Raw genomic sequence first — 18,904 nt, forward strand, 5'->3', positions numbered from 1 at the left:
GAATACCCGACAGAAATTATCTTCACAAAGTTTGGAGACAGAAATGAGATTAAATTGAAAATTGGGGATTAGCAAGACATTTTTCAATATGATAGATGGACTGAGTGAGACATTCCCAATTTTTGTGACGGAGGTGTCATTGCCATTTGGAACACGTACTGAAGTACGAGGGAATGAATCATGAATTTCATAAAAGAATCGTTCATCGCAAACTGTGGTCACTAGCACCTGAATCAATAATCTATGCTTTAGTTGAAATGGAGCTCAAGCAATGAGAGATACCTGTATAACTAGCCACCTTATCTTGCATTCCCAATTGGTTGAGAACCCTTATGATTTATTGGAATTGGCCACTATTGATGGGTTGATGAGCCTTGGCATGTGCTACGACAGAGATATCTTGTTCTTTTCTTTCCTAATCTGCCGGTTTTCTATGCAATTTCCAACAATTTTCCCGAGTATGGTAGGGACGTTTGCAATAATCACAATATTTACCTTTCCCTTTGTTGGATTTTTTAGCATGTTACTTACTTGAAGCAAAATTGTGGCTATTGGATCCCCTCCATGCCGGTGTAGTGGACGCGTGTTATGGACCATCCGATATGGGCGCTGCAAGGATGAGCCCTGAGTCGTCTTATCATGAATGCATCACAGCCGTCTGATCGCGAGAATGCATCACGGCCGTATGATCCCATGATTAAATCCCAGCCATTCGCTCAAGTTGAAGCCCGCGTGAATCCTGGGCCATTTGATCGTCCGAATAAATCAGAACCATCCATTCCAAAAGATACGAGGGCTTCGTTTCTTTGCCCGATAACCCTAATGCCGTGAGCGAGTGTCTGGTTCTGCCATGGTCGGACCTTGTCGCGAGCAATTTTTGTTCGAGCGTCGCCTTGGCCGCAAGAATAACTCGATCCCCAACCTTCATGTACTCTGAGGAAGCCAGGCGTTGCGATTCCTCCTGAACCACAAGTTGGTAGATCCGCCGAGCAAGGGGACCGGCTCCATGGCAAGGATTTGGCTGTGGAAAGGTATGTAACTTTCATTCAAGATGAGTAGGAACCGAGTTACCTTTTCCTTCTCCTTTATCGCGTGATATTGTGCTAGGGTTAAGTCGACTCCCTCCAAGTTTTCTTTGGCTACCTTAAGTTCATTCCATAGTGCCGACAGTTTGTTGAGCACTATAGAAATTGAAAGATTTCCTTGTTTTAGTTTAGATAGGGCCTGCATCATACTGAAAATCTTCGTCCGATCAAGTTTTCCATACATTTCTCGTGAATTATACCAAAAAATCTTCGTGTCTTCGACCGGGGGTAATCCGGCCGCGACCTCCATGGTGAGACAATTTCCGATCTACATCCGAACGAGTTGATTACACTTCCTCCAGTGGCATTCGAATCGCTCGTTGGACGGGATTGGAATTATGCCGTCAATGAAACCCTCCTTATCCTTTGTTATTAGTGCTCGCCGGAGCTCTCGTGACCAAACTGAGTAATTTTCCGGCCCCAAGAGTTGTTGTGTGATGAGACGAAGCTCAGGTTCGTCGACGACGAACGTGTACAGTAGATCTCCCAGCGCGGGTCTACCGCCGGTGATTCCTGTGAAAGGAAAATACCCGGGTCCGTAGGCAAGGTATGTGTTCACCTCGAAATTGGGTGGACCCGAACCGCCTTGGTTCGAAAAAGTCCAACCATATCCAAATCCCGAGTTGGGCTCAGCATTAAGCGATGGGCCTCCTCCTAGCCCATTATTCTCAGTAGAGGCTGAAATCATTTGATTTGGCTGGCCTGGAATAACTTGGACCGAGAACCATTGGACATATGGGCCCGGATAGAAATGCCCTGAATTGGGCTGAACAGGGCCCTATTGCTCCTCATCGGTCCGTGTCTGCCTTTGTTCCTCCGTCTGGTTTTCTCCTTCAAAAATTGTTTGTTGATTCAAAGATGAATCTTCCATTCTCTCTATTGACTGAAGTTTCTCCACAGGTTTTGCATTGGTGGTGTTGCTGAACAAGGAAGATGAAAAAAAAGATGAAAAGAAGGTGTTTTAGCATAAGCTAGATGAATGTGGAAGGCTCTGATACCATGTCAGAGAATTAGGTGATGGAAAGCTACCCAGGAATGGGGAAAAATTGTATTGCTTTTCATACTTCTATCATGTAATTATAGTCCTATTTATAGTACATGAGGTCTAGATGATTAGGGAAGGGAATATGCAAAATAAAGGAAAAAGATGATTCCCTAATACAATATTCTAATTTTTCAACAATACAACAGTCGAGATCAATTAAGATCAATAAATGCAGACGGTATCTTTGACAGGATCAATTAGCAGCAATAGTATCTTCACCAGAGACTATGAGAATCGAGAGAGAAACAAGGAAAGAGAGAGGCGTGAGAGCACTAAGGGGCAAGACGCGAGAGGGAAAGAGGAGGCAGAGAATGGATTAGGGTTTTATTTGGTAAAGTGTTTTTTAAGAAATTAAAAAAGTTAAAAAATAAATAAATCGGTTTGGTCCGGGCGGTTCTATCCCTCTTGGAATCGAGAATAGGACCAAAAATCACCGGTTCCATAAAAATAGAATCGAGAATCGGACCGCTTGGGACGCCCCAAGCACGCCAATTGCTAGAGCAGTTCTTTAATCTTCTTTAGTGTTATTATACAAGAAGAAGCTAACATTTAGGTTAGCACCTATAACATGGATTAGGCCCAAACAACATAATCAATATGACTGAACGGGGATATCATTCTTCCATATCTTTTCATTATTTACATACACGGGCAATACATCCAAAAGACTAACACAAGGAGAACCAAAAAAATATAAGCTCCGCTTCACTACCAAGTGACCCTATACATATGTCACCACTACCATCAACGTCCATCGTTGCAATCTAAACAAAAAAAATGACAACTGTGGAATTCCAAAATGGCTCCCCATCTAGCATACGCTACCACCACCCATCTAAAGATCGCTAAGTTTCTCCGGATCACTGTACTCGCTCGGACCACTACTCTCGCTACCACCATCATTGATATCGTCCATGAATCGTAGGGGACCCAACAGTTCACCACCTCGGTTGACATACCCCGCCACAAAACGGTACGACACCATCGGTGCATGTCCAACATCAACCCACAACACCAAGACCTGTCGAGTGTATAGTAGGTTCGCCCTGGAATTGTAACATCATCCCAAGTACACTCAAAATAAAAAGGGGATCCGTAACGAGCCAACAGAGGAATGTTCATCCTAGCTATATGAAAAATGTAAGACAACAGGAGTGAGCAATAGCTCAACAAGAGATAAAGCAAGTTCATAAACCGACCTATCTAACGTACTATCGATTCCTAGAATACACCTACATAAAATGCATCTTAGGTAAACAAATATGATCGATATCACATTCGAAAACCATATGTATCAAACGAGCATGTATCACATGTACCACACGCATCATATCGCATTATTGTCATGTCATTGGGTCCACCCCCATCTCACGATTCAACCGGGGACAAGCCGGCCCGTGCGAGTCACTTCCGGTTTGCTATCCGAACTTCCATGGCATGCAGACCACAGGCATCCCACACTCTGGGGCATCTTGGTTTTTAGCCAAGGCATTCTCCTCCCAATAACCAACCATCCACTGTCGGGGTTTCACTTCGGTTTGCTAACCGGACTTTCGCAACACGTAGACAGTAGGCATCCCACACTCCGAGCATCTTGATTTTTAGCCAAGGCATTCTCCTCCCGATAACCAAACATCCAACATCAGGGCATCTACGATTCACTGGCCGTAGGCTTCACATCACAGTCTCATGTGTCTCATGCATACCATGCACATGACATGACATGCAAACACAATTATCCACGTGCACATGACACCATGCCACTATAATGTGATACCCTTCTAATTCATGGCAACTTTCACACCATATTCCATAGTCTGTCGTCACATAAATGATCTCATGTGCCTCATCATTTGACATCACATCAAGGTCAATCATATCTCATTGGAAAGCTTAGAGTGTGTAGGTTTTATCTCCAGAAGACATCAAGCCACGATTCAAACATTTTCATGTGAAAAATAGTGCATCTTTGAAATTGGGTAAATCTGGGCAGTTTTGCACAGTAACAAAAATCTCTTCAAAATAAATAGTAAATGAACTCCAAAAATTCTAAATTTTGGCAATGTCACAGAACACAGCTTGGTAAACATTTCTTATGAGAGCACAAAACCCAGTTCAATCTGTAATCATGTTTTTTTTGTCACTCAAAGTCAAACCCGAAATCAGCTCATCAAAACAGGCTGCTCGATCCTCGAAATATATCTCTTTTAGCACCCAAATCACCTTCAAAAGCCTCGAAATTTTTATATGTCATAGACAGAAAAGTTCTTAACAACTTTTATGAAAGAATTTTGTTGAAAATAGATCTGAAAAAATTAATAAAAATATCGAAAAAGACGTGAAGATCACAAAAACTATATTTCTGGGCAGTTTAAACACGGTTGAAAATGAGCTTTCGTACAATCCAAATTTGCTCCAAAAATTCCAGATTTAAAATATGTTAAACATCAAGATGTGGTGAACAACTTTTGTGGAGAACATAACCCCAAATTCGACCCACAAAGACATGTACAAAAATAACAAACAAAAGAGATATTGTAGTTCTGAGTTTTGGGTTTCAAAACAAACTGTGAAAACTCGTAATTTTCTTGTATTGCTCAACGGACAATACAAATATTTATACAACATATTGCTTAACAGAAAAGAGAAAGAAAAGATCTACCAAATATCTCTAACTAATTATAAAAGATATACTAAATATTATGCTAACTAAAAGCAAAAGTAAATCCTAACTAATAATAAGAGATACACTAAATATTAAAAAAACAGAATGTAAATCTTAAGCAAATCTTCCGTAATACTCCCCCTCAAGTTGGCGCATGGAGGTCACGAATGCCCAACTTGCTAATGAGAAATGCAAATTGATCTCGGCCCAATGCCTCGGTAATTATATCTGCCAGTTGAAGTCTGGTGGGTACATGCATAGTTGTAATGGCGCTCGATCGTACATGTTCATGAACAAAGTGGCAATCAATCTCGATGTGCTTTGTTCGTTCGTGAAATACCGGGTTTGCCGCAATATGTAAGGCAACTTGGTTGTCACAATAAAGACCCATTGGTTTGTCGTACAATACCTCGAGAGAGGCAAGTAAAGTGCGCAACCAAATCAGTTCACTAGTGGCAATTGCCATAGCACGATATTCATCTTCAGCAGAAGACCGAGAAACTGTGGTTTGCTTCTTGGTTCTCCAAGACACGAGACAATCACCAAGCAGGACAAAGTAACCAGTATCGTCGAGTGATCGGGCAACTTGCCCAATCGGAGTCACAAAAGGCAGTCAAGTGAAGTGAAGTTAGGATGGATAGTAGAATCCCTTGTCTTGGGTTTTTCTTGAGATATCGAAGAACTCGTATCGTTGCTTCCCAGTGCTGCTCCTTCGGTTCCTGCATGAACTAGGAAAGTATGTGGACAGAATAACATAATTCAGGCCGAGTGATAATAAATAAAGTAGATGTCCCATTAATCGACGATAGCGACTTGGGTCTGTCATAGCAGGTCCACTTGCTGTAGGTAACCCGTATCATTGCTCCATTGGAGAAGTTACTGGTTTAGCTGCTAGCATGCCGCATTCCGATAGGATGTCAAGTACATATTTTCTCTGACACAGAAATAACCCTGAAGTCGTCCGCGTTACTTCAATTCCCGAGAAATACTTTAAGTGGCCAAGGTCTTTGATATGAAAGCTCTCGTCAAGGTACCATTTGAACGCTACGCACTGTTTTGAATTATTGTCTGCCAAGATAACATCATGAACATATACTAACACGGCTAGAAAAGTATCGCCAAGAGAATACGTGAACAACGAGCAATTTACTAATGATTGATCAAAACCATACTCCCTCAATGCATTAGAGAATTTTGAAAACCAATTTCGAGATGCCTGCCGAAGGCCATATAAGGACTTTTGCAGTTGACATACACGATTTAAGCCAGTTGTCGTGAAACTTGGTGGAAGTTTCATATAAACTTCCTCATCTAAGTCACCATGTAGAAATGATTGTTTACGTCCATATGATGTAACTCCCAATTACGAGCCAATGCAACTGCGAGAAGACACTGCATAGTGACTAGTTTAGCCATTGGTGCAAAAGTTTCATGGAAGGCCACACCCTCTATATGGGTGAATCCCTTTGCAACAAGACGAGCTTTATATCGCTCAATACTACCGTCAGTTCGACGCTTGATTTTGTAAACCCACTTGCACCCTATGGGTTTCTTATCCTCCAGCAAAGTTGCTAAAGTCCACATCTTATTATCTTCTAGTGCTTTAATTTTCGCCGCCATCACTTCTCTCCACAAAGGATTTTTAATAGCCTCAGTGTAATTCCTAGGCTCAATATCAGAATCAAAAGTAGCTAAAAAAGCAATGTGAGGCTCTGTAAATTGTTCATAAGAAATAAACTTCTCGATTGGATAGATTGTACCTGAAGATATCGATGGAGTGGGCTGAAGAGTTTGGGTCTTCGTTTGGACCGTATGGCACACATAATCTCGCATATGAGTTGGCTTTCTTTTTTGTCGTACAGGGTGAATTGGGAGTGGAATTTGGTCATCGGGCTGCTCGCTGGGTTGCTCTTCAACTTGGACTGTATTATCACAATCTTGCATCACCGTCTATCCATTTTCTTCACTAGCTTGGCTTGGAACCCCCTCTTCCTCCCCCTGAGGTTGATTCCACCATTAATCAATAGGACCCAGCTCTTGAGCCGGTGTCAAAAGAGGAAGAGAGTCTTCATCCTCATGTGCAGGTTGCTGAGCAAATGGAAAATTCTCTTCATAGAAAATAATATCACGAGATACCAATAATTCTTCGGTTTCCAAATCAAAAACCTTCCAACCCTTCGTGCCGTATGGATATCCCAAAAATATATATTTTCTTGCCCTTTCTTCAAATTTATCTTTGCCTTTTGATGGTTTGTGAGCATAGCACAGTGCACCGAAAACTCGCAAATGATTATAATCTTGCGGTTTTCCAAACAAAAGCTCGAACGGCGTTTTTCCAAATAATGACGGAGTTGGAGTATAATTGACTAAATAAGCAGCCGTTAATACACATTCACCCCAAAAACGAATTGGTAAATTCACTTGAAAACAAAGTGCCCGTGCTACATTGAGGATATGCCGATGTTTTCTTTCAACTCGCCCATTCTGCTCTGGCGTGTAGGAACATGATGTCTGATGTATCACTCCACTTTTGAAAAAAAAATCTTTCATGGAATTAGAAAGAAATTCACGGCCATTAAGCACCATTTTAACTACTCGACCAAACTGGGTCTTTACCATATGACAAAAATTAACAAAGACTTTGAATGTCTCTTATTTTTCCTTCATCAAATAGACCCAATCTGCTCGACTATAATCATCGACGATGGTTAAAAAATAATGTGCACCAGAGAGAGACCCTATCTGATATGGCCCCTAAACATCACAATGTAACAAATCAAAACATCCACCGGCTTTATTATTACTTAAAGGAAATGAGGAACGGGTTTGTTTTGCATGACAATATATATCACACAAATCATCCCTATCTTTATTTACTTCAATACCGGTGATTAAATTTAAAGCTTGCCGTGATGGGTGCCCCAATCATTGATGAAAAATGTCAATATTCTGTCCCTTTACCGCTAGAAAAACCAAATGAGTGCCTATATGTCCAAGATAATATATCCCTTCTCGAGGATTACCCACTCCAATTGATCTTTTCGAGTGTAGATCCTGTATGATACATCGAGAAGAGAAGAACGTTACTGAGCAATTCAAATTTGAACTTAACTTTCCAATAGAAATAAAATTGCACTTAAAGTTAGGGACATACAGTACATCGTGCAAAATAAAATTAGGGCTTAAATAAACATTACCTCTTTTGATGGCGTGAGTCACTTTTCCAATCAGGAGTTCGTATAGGATATGCGTACGTGATATTCTTCGGCCGATTTAGAAGCAAAAGTTGCCCTGTCATATGTTCGGAGGCGCCATTATCGATAATCCAATTTGTGAAAACATCGTTAGACCAATAGACATTACCTGTGAGTTGGTCCTTCGAAGTAGGCGGTTTCATTGCCGTGAACAAATTAACCAAATGCTGATATCGATCATTGCTAATTATTGTTGTTGTCTCTATCCCCTTTGGACCTCCTTGACTGGTATCTGCAATGGTGTCAGAACTGCCGATGCTAGCCTGTGCGAAATGTATAGCTGTTATGGAAGGATTCCCTTTGTGTGCCTTTCCACCTCGCCTTGACTCCCAATTCGGAGGATATCCATTCAACTCCCAACAATGACTCTTCTCATGCCCAACCTTCCCACAATGGTCACATTTAGGTTTTCCGAATAGTGTTTTCCTTGGGCCCACTCTTCCAACCGAGAAAGCAACACCCTCGGTCTTCTCTTCCCTCTCTCGAGCAATTAACCATTGGTGTTCCTCCTGCGCGATCATAGAATAAACCTTACCGAAGGACGGGAGTGGCTCAATGTTGAGAATTTGAGAGCGAACATTCCCATAAGTCTCAGCATGAAGGCCCATAAGAAACTGGTGGATCTTCTCCACTTCCTTCTTCTTCACATACACTGTGGCTGCAGCATAGGTACACTCTGGCATGTCATCATAGTCATCGAGTGCATCCCATAAGACCTTCAATTTGGTGTAGTATTCCACCACTGAGAGTCCTCCTTGCTGTAGGAGCCCAATCTCGATTTTGATCTCGTGGATACGAGGTCCATTACCTTGAGCGAATCTCTCCTTCAACTCATCCCACATTACATTTGCTTCTTTTGCATATGCCACGCTTCCCTGTAGACTCCTGTCAAGGGAATTGAAAATCCATGAAACTATCATGGAATTACAAATATCCAAGGCATTAAATTCGGGTGCATTTGGATTCGGCTTCTCTAGCGATCCATCAATAAACCTGAGTTTATTTTTCACCCGCAATGCGCGTCTCGTCGCCTTCGACCATGTTGCATAGTTATCCCAAGTCAGCACGCACGAAACAAGTGCGCTTCAAGGATTTTCGGAGGTGTTGACATAATATGGTGAGGAAGGGTCAATCACCTTCTTGGTAGACGCTTCCGGAGCCATACCACAAATGATGCGAGTCGAATTGTTCGGTGTGTTTAAGCTCTATGGCTCTGATACCATGTGAAAACTCGTAATTTTCTTGTATTGCTCAACGGACAATACAAATATTTATACAACATATTGCTTAATAGAAAAGAGAAAGAAAAGATCTACCAAATATCTCTAACTAATTATAAAAGATATACTAAATATTATGCTAACTAAAAGCAAAAGTAAATCCTAACTAATAATTAGAGATACACTAAATATTAAAAAAAATAGAATGTAAATCTTCAGCAAATCTTCTGTGATACAAACATCAAAGATTCAAGTCCAAATGAATACCCATGAAATTTTGGCTCATCTAACTCAATTCCAGAAGCTTAAGTGGACATGCAACAACCACTATCACCTTCATTCAACAAGCCAAACCCATCCTTCTCACATGCAAGTCAAATTAAATGATTGAAACTCACATGCAAGGCCATTAGAAGCTAGAACACCTGCATTCAAAGCCATTAGAGACTTAAGGTCACACATGCACACTCAACCCAGGTCTGGATAGCTTCGTGGACATCCTTCTAACACCATAAATCACGCATGCAAGATCAAACAACCATCCACATCAACAAACGAGCAAAACTGAGGGTGTAGAGAGATTGATTGGATTAGAAACAAGCCCTCTCTCCTTGCCTTGAACTATCCAAGGCCAGAGCTCTTCCTCTTGGGTGTTGGCCATGCCTTCACAGCACAAGAACAAAAGAAAAATAGGCTAGAACGATGCTGGAAATGGTGGTGAAGCGCGGGAGAGAGGGTGGCCAAGAGGGAGAGTGAGCGGCGAGAGAGAGGAGGAGAGAAAATAGAGAGTTGGCTTTGTAGTGTCCTGAAAAATGAAAAAGTGAGGGGGCAATGATGTCTCATCATTGCAATTTGAAGTGTGCTAAGCAAGCTTTTTGCTTGCATGAAATATGATTGGTCATCTTAGATGGCCATGATGACTAATTTAAACCCAATTTCTCTAATTTTGCATGCCCCAAATTGCTCCTTGCATGGCCGGCCATACGTGGGCTTCATAGGGCACAAACCTGTGTCCTAACATGTCCAATTTAAGTGTACAATGTGATATCCTCAAATTTCGACCTTATTCTAGATATAATAAATGGTTATTTCGTCAATGCGCAATGAATAGAATTAGGTTCTGAATTGATTCCAGAATCATTCAAGAGTATTCCAAGCTTTGGGAAAGGCAATTTAGGACTTCGATGCGCACGACCAAAGGACTCAATCATGGATTGACAATTCGGCCATAAGGATCAATGAGGGATAATCATGAGCCACTTCAAGTCGATCCAAGAACGGTTATAGCTCAATTCGACAATAGTACAGAATCAGTTTGCGGGTGGTTCCGCACGATTACTATATTAGTCCCTAACGACACTAGACCAATCCCTAATGATTGTACACTTCGAAACGGGCTATTAACCCCTCTCGATTACATGACAACCAAAGGTCATCCATGAATTGAGAAGGCTTAAACATGGATTGATTTAGAGTCAACTTCGAGTTAAACGCACGAAACCCCTAAAAGCCGCCAATTGTTCTAATTATGTGAAAAACGCATTTCAAAGATTTTAATCACGAATTCTAATCCAGTTGAGGGTATCGGACTTTAGAGGATTAAAAGACGACTATTGGATAATCTCAGAGGGATCGCCTATTTATTAGTAAACCGTAAAAGTTTGGAGAAGTGAAATTCAAGCCTGAAATTGGGAGCTACAAGGGGACCCACGAATTTGGAAAGGCCCAATGGGCCCCATGAACATCAAATTCGGCCACCAAGGACCTAGATAATGGAAATTACGGCTTTTCCCTTTTAGGCCCAATTTGAATAGTTTTGGAAAAATTGTGCGAAAAGAGCCCAAGGTGAGAAGCCCACAAGGAATTAAGCCCAAGGATAAGGCCCAAGAGGAATTCGACCATAAGGAGAGAGAAAATGGGCTTCGCCCATTTGTGAGCCCATATAAGCCTTCTATAAAAAGAATTGACTTTTAGGGCATGAATAGTGTCATTGAGTGAAAAGACATTTTTACCTCCCAAGCCTTTTTGGATTCCGTTAGTTTGTTGTAGGGAAAAATGGTCTTTCTACCCCTTAAGAGTTGACCGGCCACATGGGAGGGTAAAATGACTAGAATACCCCTCTCATCTTGTCTTTATTCCATTCTTATCCTTGGATATTTGTGAAACTTTAATTGCAAGAACAAATCCTAGCCATTGATTCAAGCTTGTTGAGCAAGGGATGATCTTGGCCATCCATCCTTGGGGTAGCTTGCAAGACAACTCTCTCTCTCTCTCATTTCTTTCATTTTGCTCATTTGGTCACTCTCTCCCTTACTCTCTCTCTCTCTCTCTCTCTCTCTCTCTCTCTCTCTCTCTCTCTCTCTCTCTCTCTCTCTCTCTCTCTCTCTCTCTCACACCCTCATTCTCTCTCACTCTCTCCAATTTCGGTCACCTCATCACCGGCCACCACCGCACGCCATCACCGCTGTGTGTCCCCACCTCGCCGCCGTCCACTCGCCGCCCTCTTACATCGCCATGAGCCGAGCTGTCCACCGCCGTCGTCGTGCGTCCGCCCAAGCTAAGCCACCCTTTCCCTTGTTTCCCTTTGGTTTAAGAGTAAGTTTACTCTCTAAACCTTGATTAGGGCATTAGGTTTGCTAATAGTTTAGTTTAGAGCTAATTAGGTGGTTTAGTAAATAGTTATCTTAAGATTAGTTGATAGCTTATCTTGATAATTGATAACTTATCTCATGCTTTAGGTGATAGCCTATATAATGTAGTTGATAACTTATCTAGACTTATGTGATAACTTATCAAGAAAACGGTGATAGCTTATCAAGGAAATAGTGATAGCTTATCAAGAAAATTGTGATAGCTTATCTTGAAATAAGTAGACAGCTTATCACATTGAGTATACTACTTATCATGATTTAATTAATAACGTGTCTTGATTAATGATCATTGATGGGTGTTATAAGGTTTAAATTGCCATGAGAAAAAGGATAAGTTTATGTTGAAGAATGCCTTGATTAAATGGCAATCTTTGATATGCTTAAGTTTAATTGGAAATTGAATAGACAATGTTATTGGTATTGATATATGAGTGCGTTTTCATGGCAGCTTTATGTGTAAAGAATTGCACGTCATAAACACTTGACATTAACTAATTTCCAAAGATAAGAAATGGGCTTGAGTGGTTGCTGTGCATGCATGGTCACATAAAGGTTCTGTCTATACCCGGTAGTTTCCGGGGGACAATGCGTGATGGATTTCGGATGCCGTATGATGCCGCATGTGATGGGGGTTCCAGACGATGCCAAGTCGCGGTGGAGGCCGGACCGATGCTCCTTTTGGAATGCTGTCTAATACCTCAATGGCGAGGGTTCCAGATGTTGCCGTGCTCGACAAAGCGGGATGATGCCCGGTTAATGCTGAAGACCGCCTTCCTTTGGGATGTGCCGTGACCCGAGGGGTCGTTTAATAATCTGGACTATCATGAGTGCAATGTGCATCGATGAGTGCGACGTGCTTGAGAATGATGATTGATTATGTCTAGAGTATTAAATTGTTGTTGTACATGGTTATGCAATGAAATATGCTGAAATATGCCTATTGAATATACTCATTATTGTGATCCAGTTATGTGCTCGTTAAAGCGATTGTCATGTTGGGATGGTAGTAAAAGGGTGAGATAACCGCCTCATGTATATAGTTTAAGCAAAGTAGGGGCTTTGCTATTAATCTACCATCGATAGTGATTTGCACGTTTAGGGCGATCCAGAGGCAACGTACTCTCCTAAATAAGGTTTAGGGAGCTTACTTGCTAAGTTTATCTCATTATTATTATTAGTTAACTATTTTCAGACCCCCAATTATGAGTCAGCATCTTTTGCGGTTCGGGGTGCCCATGGATATAGGCACGGTAGTAACTGAGCATCCGATCAAACCGGAAAGAGCCTTTCAGAGACATTTGATGATCGTCTGGGTCGACGAAGGGTTGGCTATGTGGGTGCCGCATAAGTTCATAGCCTAGTTTGTTAGGAAGGGAAATGAGCTCTTTGATCCTATTAGGGGATTCGACGAGCCCCTTGGTGGAGGTATTGGCGAGGAGGTCTAGGACCTGATGGACCTCGACCCTCCTGATGGAGCTGTCTCTGATCCGCAAACTGATCTCGATGCCGAGGAGTTCGATCCAGAGTGTCCTCCTGAGTACCACCAGCTTTGGTGATGGGCTTAGGATGCCCCACCTTTTTTACCCTTTTTGGATAGAGAAGCCTAGGTTGACTTGACCGATCGCCCCTTTTTGTTTGATCGGTCATTGAGAATGCTGCCCTAGATAGGCTTGTAAAGTGTAGCTTCTCAAGGCTAACTGATGTTTATAATATGGCTCGCTGGTTTTTATGTTAATGAGTTTTTCTAGCTATTTTCCTTACTATTATGTGTTTAGGAGTCTATACGCTTCTGCTTGAGTCTAATAAAAGATAATAGAATGGATCGACGACGCGTCCTGGGACGTCGCAACTTAACGACCATGAAGCGATGTTCGCGTTCTCGTGGGACCGGGGTGTAACATACAACATGTCCACATAAGACCTACCTTAGTGGCCATTGTCCCAAATCATCATACATAATCACTACATTCACATATTTCACACTTATATGGCTGTACATAAACCTACGAAATCATTCAATGAATTTTCACAATTTTCGGATCAAATAAGTGTTAGGTACTTATTTACCGAAATTTCATAGTTGTTTCGACAATTGTATAATCAAACTTTGGCCATTACTAATCTTACTTCACATAATATCACAAATCAATTATATGAAATTTCAGGATGTCACAACGCCACCCTCGGGAACCACCTAGAACTGGCTAGTTTGTGATGCAGGAACATCCGACTTAACTCTTTTGACAAAATCGGCACCATCGATGTTCATTCAAGTTAAGGTAGAATTCGGTCATAACTTGCTTCGGTGAGTGAATAGAGGGGAGTCCACAATTGTAATGCAGACGACTTTGATGAACGAAACACATGAGATTTTCCTCTGTGCGAGCGAATATCTTTGGAGAGTAGATAACTCATATTCTGGTTTCTTTATCCTTGGAGATTGGATTACTCCTCGGTGGTCCTCGGCTGATGGTTTTCCTTTAGGCCTTGGTGGTGAACTTATTTTATCCCAAAGTCCCTTAACCTTGATGGGTGGCTTGTCCTTTAGGCCTTTGTGATGAACTTTGTCGATCCCGATTTTCATCCTTTCATCCTCGATTGGTGGCACGTCCTTTGTACCTTGATGGTGATCGTATTCTATCATTTGTTCTAATTTTACGCTTCAACATACATCCCACAAACACACACCCATCCATACACATAACTAGGGGTGTCAAAAATACCCGCTCAAACATGACCCGACCCGAACCGACCCGACCCAAACAGGAAATTATCGTATTGGGTCGGGTTGGCCTTAACTTGTTTGGGTAACAGTACAAACAAGGCTTAAGCTTGTTTTGGATCTATCCGAGCCCGCCCGAAACAAGCCCACCCAAAACAAACAAGAGCCATTTGTTCTTCTTGCTCCAAGCCCACCCCAAACCCTATCATCTTCTTCCAGAGCTCCGAATCTGCAACTAGCGATCGAGTAGTGCGACGCAAAGGCAACTGGCGGCGACGATCGGCGTCTTCGCCGCCGGCGCCACCCTGATTGCGGCTGGCATCACCAAGTCGGTAAAGTAGGGTTCTGCAGTGTTCTAGAAATATTCTCATGGGTTCGTGACCAGAAGTTCTTTGTTCAACGAAAGTGAATCTACGAGGGAGGGAGCAAAGGAAGAAGAGAGAGGTCAGTCGAATCGAACGTGTGCCTTGAGATTGTGATTGTACTCGTCGTTGTATGTCAGTCTATAAGTCCCATGTTCAGTTCGCTCTCTAGAACCCTACTTCACCGTGCCTGTCCTTGCCCACCACCACTCTCGGGTCGATCTCCACCGCCACCACCTCGGGTCTACCTTCTTTCGCGGTCTCTTATCTCGTGAATTCATGTGGGTTGTCTCCGGAATCGGCGTTGTTCATTTCCAAACGCGTTGCCTTCAAAACCTCGGAGAGACCTGACGAAATTCGATGCTTATAGCAGGTGGGGTTGGTCTAGAGATGATGCCATGAGTGCTTTTGTTTGTCAAAGAATGGGGAACCTATCTGTTGACTCACTGTGCTTTTCGAGGTGTTTGGTGTATGCGTGTTCATCTCATTTTGCATTAGCCGATTTTGCGTGTCATACCAACTGTTCGATAAAATTACTGGGTCAAGTGATGACGATGACCTGCAACGACCTTGTTAAGTGAAGTAAAGGAGATTCTATTATAGTAGGAAATCTGTCAAGTGAAGGTTGTGACAAATGAATGCAATCTATTCGCAAGGCTTATATATTTTTTCACTTATTTTGGCAGGCTTGCTGTTTTGTGCTCCAGAGTTGGATCTCAAAGAAGTTTATGACTGGATGGTAACATGATTAGCTACTTGTTCATATGCAATGATTGGTTGCTTACTACTTCTGGATGACTGATATAATTGATGTTTATTTGCAGTGTTGTTCTGTTCCCGGTTGCGGTCACATTTTTTATCACACGGTGGTTTATTGAATTTGTTGATGGTTTTTTCAGTCCCCTCTATACCCAGCTAGGGATAAACATATTTGGTAAGGAGCGAGCGCTTAGTGAAAAACATGTTCTTTTGTCATATTTTGCGAATATTTGTTGACTGTTTCCACTTGATTCATGTAGGAAACCTTAGGCTTTTGCATTCCCCTTTCCTTGGATCTTTCCTATCAATTTTCATTTTAGATATTTGGGCACATCAATGACCTGATTTTTGTCTTTGTTATTCCAGTAAACAGAATATTAACTTTCCGTGATAACTTAATAAGAAGTGGGATCTATCCTCTTCTTCCTCTACATATCTTAATCTCTGGTGACCCCTTTTCTGCTTGGAAACTTCTTTCTCTATGTACTCTCACTCCCTTCCCAAACTTCTTAATAAGGCCCTGATTCACAATTGGCAGCTTGACTTAAATGTGGTTTTTTGAAGGCATGAATCTTGAACTATCTATTCTACGCTTATGTAGATACAAAGTACTCTCATATACTTTATGTTGTGACCTTTTCAACTTAGTCTGATGAAGCCATCCTCTTATTGATAACCTGTTCTCTTACTTGTAACATAATGATTTACAAAGCTCTGAATCTTTTATCTTGCAGGGCTGGGCTTTGTCACATCTCTGATGTTTGTATTCCTTGTTGGGGTTTTTTTTCATCATGGCTAGGTTCCACTGTCTTCTGGATTGGAGAGTAGTTTATCAAGCAAATACCATTCGTTAAGCATATATACTCAGCCTCTAAGCAAATTAGTGCAGCAATTTCTCCTGGTAAAGATTATTAGATCTTTGTTATGCATACTGATCATTGTGAATAGTACTTTGGAATGGTTGATTGCTGTGGTACAGAGATTCTTCATTGTTGCATCAAGGAAACATTACACAGTTGACGTCGTTGTTGCATGGTAAAATCCTTTTTTTTTTGTTAGTATCTCTCTTCGGCACTACTGATGCATTTTTGGCTAAAGCTCATATTGTGTTTGACCTGTAGGTATACTGTCAATTTGGTGGTCTTCTTCATTGACAAGAAATTGCCAGGTTAGCCTGTGTAACCTTTGCATTTGTCATGTCTTTATAATAACAGTGTGCACTTTAGCTGTTTGTCAGTCTGTTTCTACCTAACTCTGCAAACATGTTTTTGAACCGCAGAGTAGTCCCATTACTGTGTTCTTTTCTTAATTCAACCTAGTATGTTTGTACAACGATGCAAAGGCCTTGTTTAGTCATCTGTCGTTGCATAGATGATGGTTTCGTTGCATAGTTTTGTTGATAGCATACAGCAATTATTGGGCAATGATGGCTTTTGTTGATTCTAGAATGTTAATTATTTTTGCTGATTGCTAGATGTCTTCGTCGACGGATTCTAGCCACACAAATAGAAGGAAGAGATCCATTATGTGGGATCACTTTAAAAGGCTTCCATGTACAAACAAGAACCAAGAAAAGGCCGAATGTTTATATTGCGGGGTCCACATTGGTTGTTCTAGTACTCAAGGGACTAGTCCAATGCATCATCATTTAGATAGATGTAAGGAATATCCATATGCAAACATCAAGAAAAGGCAAAAAAACGCCTCGGGTCAACCTGTTGGGGTTGGTAGTTCACCATGGAAATTTGATCAAGATGCTAGTAGAAAAGAACTAGCGACCATGTTCATTCTTGGTGAATTGCCCTTTAAGTTTGTAGAAAATGAGGGTTTTCGGCGATTTGTGTATAGAATCCAGCCAAAGTTCTCAATCCCTACGCGTAACACATTAAGGAGTGATTGTTACGCGTTATATGCGAAGGAAAGAAGAAAATTGATGAAATATTTTGCCGACACATGTCCTAGAGTTTGTTTGACGACCGACACATGGACCTCTTGTCAAAATTTGACTTATATGTCTTTCACTGCTCATTTTGTTGATGCTGATTGGAAATTGCAGAAGAAAATCCTAAATTTTTGTCAAATCCTGGGTCATTCTGCCGAGATAATAGGAAAGGCGATTGAGAAATGTTTGACTGGTTGGGGGATTCAAAGTATTTTTTCCATCACCGTGGATAACGTAAGTTCTAATGATTTAGAAATTCAATACTTGAAAAGAAGACTTAACTCTTGGAACACTCTGGTATTGAGAGGTGAGTTACTCCACATGAGGTGTTTTGCTCATATATTGAGTTTGATTGTGAGAGAGGGGTTAAAAGACATAAATGATGCCATTGTTAGAATACGTTCGGCTGTACGTTATGTGAGGTCTTCTCCTTGGAGGTTGAGGCAGTTTAAGGATTGTGTTGCACTAGAGAATATTGAGTCCAAGAGTTTTGTATGTTTGGATGTGGAGACTCGTTGGAACTCGACATATATGATGTTGCAGGCGGCTTTAAAGTTTCAAAAAGCTTTTTTCTTATTGGAAATTCAAGATAGCAAATTTGTTGAAGAACTGTTCAAGGCGAAAGGGTTGCCTACTACTTATGATTGGGATTATGCCCGTCACCTTCTTCCTTTAGTTATTCTTTGATACGACTTCAAAAGTTTCGGGTTCTTCTTATGTCACTGGTAATGATTTGGCAAAGGATGTCTGTGGGCTTTTTGGGATGATTAATGAATATTGTGAGAATGAGGATAAAATTTTGCAGGAAATGGCTAAAAGAATGAAGACCAAATTCAGTAATTATGGTAACGTGAACAACATCAATCTTAATTTGTTCATTGCTTGCATACTTGACCCTCGACATAAGTGGGAATATGTGAAATGGTTGATTAATGATGGTTATGAGAGCAAGCTAGCAAAAATTTTACATGATAAAGTAACATCATTGCTAACATCATTGTACGAGCAATACCGCACTGGTAAATACCCCCAAGGCAACTTGAGATTAAAGGATACAAGGACAGTAAATGTGTCAAAGTCTCCCGTGGTTGGTGCGGACTTTATGACTGCAAAGTATCTTAGCCAAACGGGACAACAAATTTTGGAAAAAAAATCTGAATTGGATAAATATTTGGAGAAAGGATGTGAACGTTATAGCC

At 41.3% G+C, this 18,904-nt stretch overlaps 1 long non-coding RNA gene across 1 annotated transcript; it reads left to right on the forward strand.

Annotated features, from left to right (window-relative positions):
- The first annotated feature begins 808 nt into the window (after positions 1–808).
- On the forward strand, positions 809–2,206 carry LOC130140189 (uncharacterized). The gene is made up of 2 exons (XR_008818202.1): positions 809–1,031; positions 1,986–2,206. It is a non-coding gene; the product is annotated as an uncharacterized LOC130140189 (long non-coding RNA).
- The last annotated feature ends 16,698 nt before the right edge of the window (positions 2,207–18,904 follow it).

Source organism: Syzygium oleosum, unplaced genomic scaffold, assembly GCF_021117445.2.
Source record: "Syzygium oleosum isolate NSW1041296 unplaced genomic scaffold, Sole_v2.1 Sole_v2.16, whole genome shotgun sequence".
Classification (NCBI taxonomy): Eukaryota; Viridiplantae; Streptophyta; class Magnoliopsida; order Myrtales; family Myrtaceae; genus Syzygium; species Syzygium oleosum.